This window comes from Canis lupus, chromosome 3 (assembly GCF_003254725.2).
Source record: "Canis lupus dingo isolate Sandy chromosome 3, ASM325472v2, whole genome shotgun sequence".
In the NCBI taxonomy this organism is placed as follows: domain Eukaryota; kingdom Metazoa; phylum Chordata; class Mammalia; order Carnivora; family Canidae; genus Canis; species Canis lupus.
Window position 1 is genome coordinate 17,086,031 of NC_064245.1, and position 6,000 is coordinate 17,092,030.

The following is a 6,000-nucleotide window of genomic DNA, read 5'->3' on the forward strand; positions in this document are numbered from 1 at the left end:
TTGTTATCTAGAAAAGTTGGAAGCAAAATGGATTCTGGTTCCTCTTTACTTTTCAGAGGATGTCTGTTTTCTGATGTAGAAAAGATTTCTTTATGTAATAAGAAGGTTTAGATAGGAATAAAAAAAATTTCTTTTTTGGCCTATGTCAATGTTGATATATGTGTAACCTTGTAGAAATCACTTTTGACAATAAAATTCCACATTCCCATTTTTAAAACAGGAATAATACTATGTACCCCTCACAGAGATATGTAAGTTTTCATAAAATATTTACAATACTGTACAAATATATTACTAAGAAATATGAGCTATATAAATTATCTTTAAAAAGTTTTTTTACTGAAATCTACATTTCCTTCTGCACTTAATTTTAAATTAAGCATGACTTGTACATATTTAAAGGGCATGCTTAATATTTCCTTCACAAAAAAATATTGGAAGAAATGCAAAACCATCCCTTAGATTCTGTATTCAGTTTGGAAGCATATTCTATAAAAGAAAATATATTCTACACTCCCAAAGAGAATGCCAAAAGACAAGTAAAGCAGTCATGCTGATCCTACCTTTTATATCAACAGCGAGAAGAATAAACCTTCATGCTTTCAACCAGTTTTGAATACAGGAAAGCAGCTGGGGCCTAGAATCCTCTTTCATCACCTCAGGGTGTGACATGATTATTCAGGAAAAATCAAATTGACTTTATAACTTCGGAAAGGTACATCTACAAAGAAAAGAACTGAAATGAAAAACTGTAAATTATAGTTCCCTACTTGAGAAGGCCAAATAATTCACCCTGGTTTTAGGAATAGTTCCTATGCTTCAGGGATGGAGAACTGTTTCTGTGAGAAAAATCACTGAAGTTCAGTGACAGCAGGGCACTTGATGGGATGAGCACTGGGTGTTATTCTGTATGCTAGTAAGGTTTTCAAAATTACTTATATTTACTTAGTTTTGTTTTCATTAATAGGAACACTAGAAATAACTTGAATAATTGTCTATATGTGTGTATATCTATATCTAGATTTCTCTATCTATAGGGAGAGAATCCTCGTAGGATAAAAATTATACTTGCATCTGATAAATTTTGAAAAGATTATCAAAACAATTTCATTAAATATCTCTTTCCTTAAATCCATAATTCAAATCACATATGTGAAAACCATGTGATCTGACCACACTGTGGTTTTTATAGTGGCTTGCATGGGAGGATACTACTGGAGGACAAGTGGCCTTATTTTCACATTCTAAGCTTCGTGTATTTGAGTATGCCAATGAATGGTCCATAAATCCTAATAGTAGAACATAAGCTCATTCTCTGAAGAGCAGATAAGAAGTTCAATTAAAAAATCCCCTTCTCACAACACTTGTTGATTCAAGTGTGAGGACTTAGATTTCACAGCCATTTGCATCCATGAATAAGATTACGTAAAGAATGCCACCCTCTTATATTTGCACTGTCACCTCTTCAAATGTTGAGTGACTTGCACGAGGAAATTCTAAGTTATAGCCTCAAATAATTTAATACTGCCCTCTAGAGGCATTATATTAGCATTAAATTTGTTCCTTCTGGTTGGTTTTACTAAATTTATTTCCCTAAATTTAAAGGCACAACTTTTTGAAAACCCACAAAAGACAAATTAACATAACAATTTTCTAAGAGTTAAATTTCTAAGAGCTAAATTTCGAACTTAATTTACAAGTATCAAATTGTTGGCCAGGTGGTAATGTATACATGGGAGTGCCCCAGTTGCTAGGCTTTTCTGTGAACCCTGAAGCACATTACTATAAACAACCCCTACCCCAAAAGTACCCTAATTAAAATTAAGAACTTGAAAATAAGAAATATTTCTTTCCCTATAAGAAGAAAGTAAAGCAGCAAACTAAGAGCACTCTCTTCAAGACATGAGTAATAGGCAATTTGCTAAAATATGAGTCAGTGAATAAGAAAAATAAGACTGCTTTTAGAACTACCTCTTTGGAAGATTTTTATGGATAAATAAATAGATTAAGCAAAGTAAATATGGATTTACAATAACAAAAGTTAGAAAACATATTAAAAGAGAAGAGGATATTCAGATATTTGGGTTTCTGTGAGAGAAAAATACCAAGTAGCATTAATTTTAGATACTAAGGAATCAATAGAAGTTTGAAAACTAAGAAACTTTGAAGAGTTTTATCATAAAACATCTGGCAGTTTGAGAACGAAAGGACTGGATGTATGACTCTTATTTTAAAAGAAAGTTCCAGGTTTTACACGTAGGCCTGAAAGAAGAAATTTTACTTCATAATTTTTAGTGTTAGGAAATGGTGTATATTGCCTGTTGTCTTTCTTGTTGGCACAGAGAAAGCTATATGAAAATAAAATTCAGTGCCTGTTTCCCCCCAAAAAAGATCATTTTCTGAAGTTGCTTATATTGGAAATGTTGCTTGTTATCATACAAAGTAATGTGTTATTAAATCTACTACATTGTACAGCAATTTGAAAGAAAGTGCTTGTTGAAAAAGATTACATGACAATTATCCATAAAATAAGTTACTTCCACTCATCTTTCCATCTTGTTGTTAGAAGTCAGAGATCCATTCCCATACCTAGAAACTTAAAATTTTTGCATATCAGTAAATGTTGTACACAGATTGAAGTATAATTACAAAAACAAGTATTCAGAGTTAAATTTTGTCAAATTTAAGCAATTTGTGCTAAATATGGGTATACACTGAGGAAAATTTAACTACACTTGCAAGCATATTCTTACTTACATAGAGTTTATAAAATCTATATAACTTATAATTTAAATCACATGCACAATTTAAATGACTCCAAAAAAAGAAATAAATAACTTGTTTCTTTGAAAGGAATAATTACTAATTTATTGGAATGACTGTGAGAATTTCAGAAAAAAAAAAGAAATGCATGAAGAAATATGGATTTTAGTTAAACTGTATAATGTTAGAGGACAACATCAAGGTAATAAAAAGATATTTATCTATGCATTTAATTAAAGTTCATGCACTCATGTTTTATCTCCCTCCTGTCTGGATTGCCTTAAGTAACCATTCAACCAGTATGGAAAGGTCTAAGAATGCTGCAAGAAATATAAAACTATAATCACTAATGTAAGTCAGGCGTAAACATAACTATAACATATCATTTATTAGTAAAGTAAAATAATGAAAATTACGAATAATTAAGAACAACCTGACTAGCAAAAGAGGGTTTACAAATTCAATTGTATTTACATATAAGTAGTATAATATCTAACTTAGATTAATAACTGTTTTTTAAAGCTAGAGAGCATATTGCTAATTCTCTACAATTATAATGAAATGATTCAGGCAACCACTAGGTGATTGTGTTGACAAAATGGAGTGGGGTTGGTGAACAGGCATTAGTATGTTGCTACATTCAAAAAATTCTGAGGGCATATGACACAGAAGGGAGTGAAAAATACAGAAGAAAAATCTGTGTATTCATTCTTTGAACATTCCAAAGATTTCTTAAAGAAATAATAATAAAACACTACCAACAAGATAGTTTATACTCTTTCAAATAATTCTTAAAACTATACAATAAGATTTATGGAGTGAAACTACCTAAAGAAATCATTTTATCTGAATGAGACAATGGATTTTACCAGTCAGTCAAGATACAATACCTTATTTGAAAATTAAAATGTATGTTCACTTATAGGAACAGAAGATAATAAAGACAGAGAGATTATCAAGGACTTTGTGTTGGAGGGTGGGGCAATTACTGTTGATGTATTTTCCTGAAATTTTCATTGATCCAGCTATTCCAAAAAAAAGCGATATTTCAAAATTAGATAGTATTAAAATAAGCATGAAGGTGCTAATTCTAGAGTGATACTTCAAATACTGCAAATATACCCTTTCCCATCATAAGTAACATACAAACAGTACTTTTATTTAAAAATACAATTAGAAATGTTTTTAGGCATCATGTGTTTCATCCCATACAGTTCTTTTATATCAAAATGTATGCATTCTGAAGATCTTATTTTTAAAATTTAATTTTTTTTACCTAAGATCTTACTTTTGATTTATCACTCTATATTTTAAATGTTAAGCAAAAGACCATTCATTCAATTAAATAATCTATATAATATTTTAAAAGGGCAAATGACTGGTATTTTTCTATATTGCTATGTTTTGAAAAATATTTGGATACTCTCCCTAATACTGACAATTAGGGAGTCCTGTCCTATTCTTCAGATGTGCCAACTATAAACCTCTTTATCCTCCAGTCTGATATCACCCATATTTTTTCTTCTCTTATGAACAAGTACAAGTTTTTGTCTATGATTTTTTTCCCCATCTTTTTCCTTTGTCTCTGTCTCTCTCCATTTTCATTTGTTGCTATATGTGACTTGTTGCCTCGCTTTTACATCTCTGGGAGCCATTGTATTGTTATGAGTCCCCTATGGAGCACTGGACATCTAAGTTCAGTTTCTGGATCTACTGCTCACCCATGGAAGAACTGGCCAGTTTCCTGCCTCTCTCAACCTCAGAGTTATTCTGCAGGCCAATATATGTATGCTAAATGAAATTTTCTGCCCTAATTTCATTACAAATTATAGTTGTGTGATGGCTAAAAATGTGATTTGCTTTTCTGGAAAATATTGTAGTAAGTGCTGTTTGGCTTTTAGGTTATAGCTCTAGAAAACTCTTCTTCCTGAGGTCACTGACTTTCTCCTAATTTTAAAATTAGATCATTCAATAGCATTTGACTCATCCTTACTTAAAATTCTCTCTTCCCTTGACTTCTGTGATACCATCCTGTTTTAGTTTTTATTTTCAACTCTAAAAGATTCTTGTCAGTCTTCTTGTCCTCTTATCCCAGACTTCTGTTCTTACTTCGTGTCTCTATGTCTCAATGTTGTTGCTGCTGTTGTCTTTCTGAATGTGTTTTTCCCAACTGCAGAAGCCCCCTTCCTAGAGTGAAATATGTAGCCCAGATTTCTTGCTTGACTTTCAGCCACGCAAAAGTATCTACTGATCCTCTCCATTTGTATGTGCCCCCAGATACTTCATATTGAATATGTCAAAACTAAATTCTTTATATCCTCTTAAGTCATCTCTCCTGTGTTTCCAATGTCTTAATGGCTCCACCAACCATTCAATGAGGGGATAATCCCAGACTCTTCCTTTTTACCTTCCCTCTACATTACTTAGGGTTCCCGAGAGAAACAAAACGAACAGGATATATAATATAATGGAGAGATTTATTTTAAGGAATTGGCTCACATGATTGTGGAGTCTTGGCAAGTCCAAAATCTGCAGGGTAGGCTGGCAGTCTGGAGATCCAGGAAAGAGCTGCAGTTCACGTCCAAGTTGGCTGGCAGAAGTTTCTCTTCTTCTGGGGAGATCAGTCTTTTTTCTGCGAAGGCCAACTGAGTGAATGAGGCTCACCCACATTATGGAGGATAATCTGCTTCACTCAAAGTCTATTGATTTAAATCTCAGTCTCATCTAAACAATGCCTTCGCAGAAACATCTAGAATAATACTTAGCCAAATATCTGAGTACCGTGCCCTAACCACGCTGACACATAAAATTATCCATCTCACTCCCTCATGAAAAAATTGATTACCATTTCCTATTTTACGTATCTATACCTATCAGCTTTGTCCACTGTCTCCTCCCCTTACAGACTGCATGAAGCCCAGGCTATTATCCTCTGCTTTGACTACTGTAATAGTCTCTTAACTCTCTGACTCCAACATTTCCCTCCTAATCCATTCTCCACATTAAGCGGAATGATTATTTTGATTATATTAATTCCATGTTTAAAAATATTAAACATCTCTCTTTCACTTCCTGGAGAGTCCAACACCACCAGCATGATAGATAAGTTCCTCATGATCTGATTCTTGATTTTTTCGAATCTTTCCTCCCATCATTCTTTAACATACCATACCCAAAGCTCCAAATATATCAAATTATTTGTAGTTCAATGTACTGGCTGATTTATGCATCCATATA

At 32.7% G+C, this 6,000-nt stretch overlaps 1 long non-coding RNA gene across 1 annotated transcript in view; it reads right to left on the reverse strand.

Annotated features, from left to right (window-relative positions):
• LOC112653640 (uncharacterized) overlaps positions 1-2,634 on the reverse strand; it is a 35,132-nt gene extending 32,498 nt beyond the window's left edge. Inside the window, exon 1 of the long non-coding RNA XR_007409718.1 lies at positions 564-2,634. This is a non-coding gene — a long non-coding RNA (uncharacterized LOC112653640). The remainder of the gene's footprint in view (positions 1-563) is intronic.
• Positions 2,635-6,000: the final 3,366 nt, after the last annotated feature.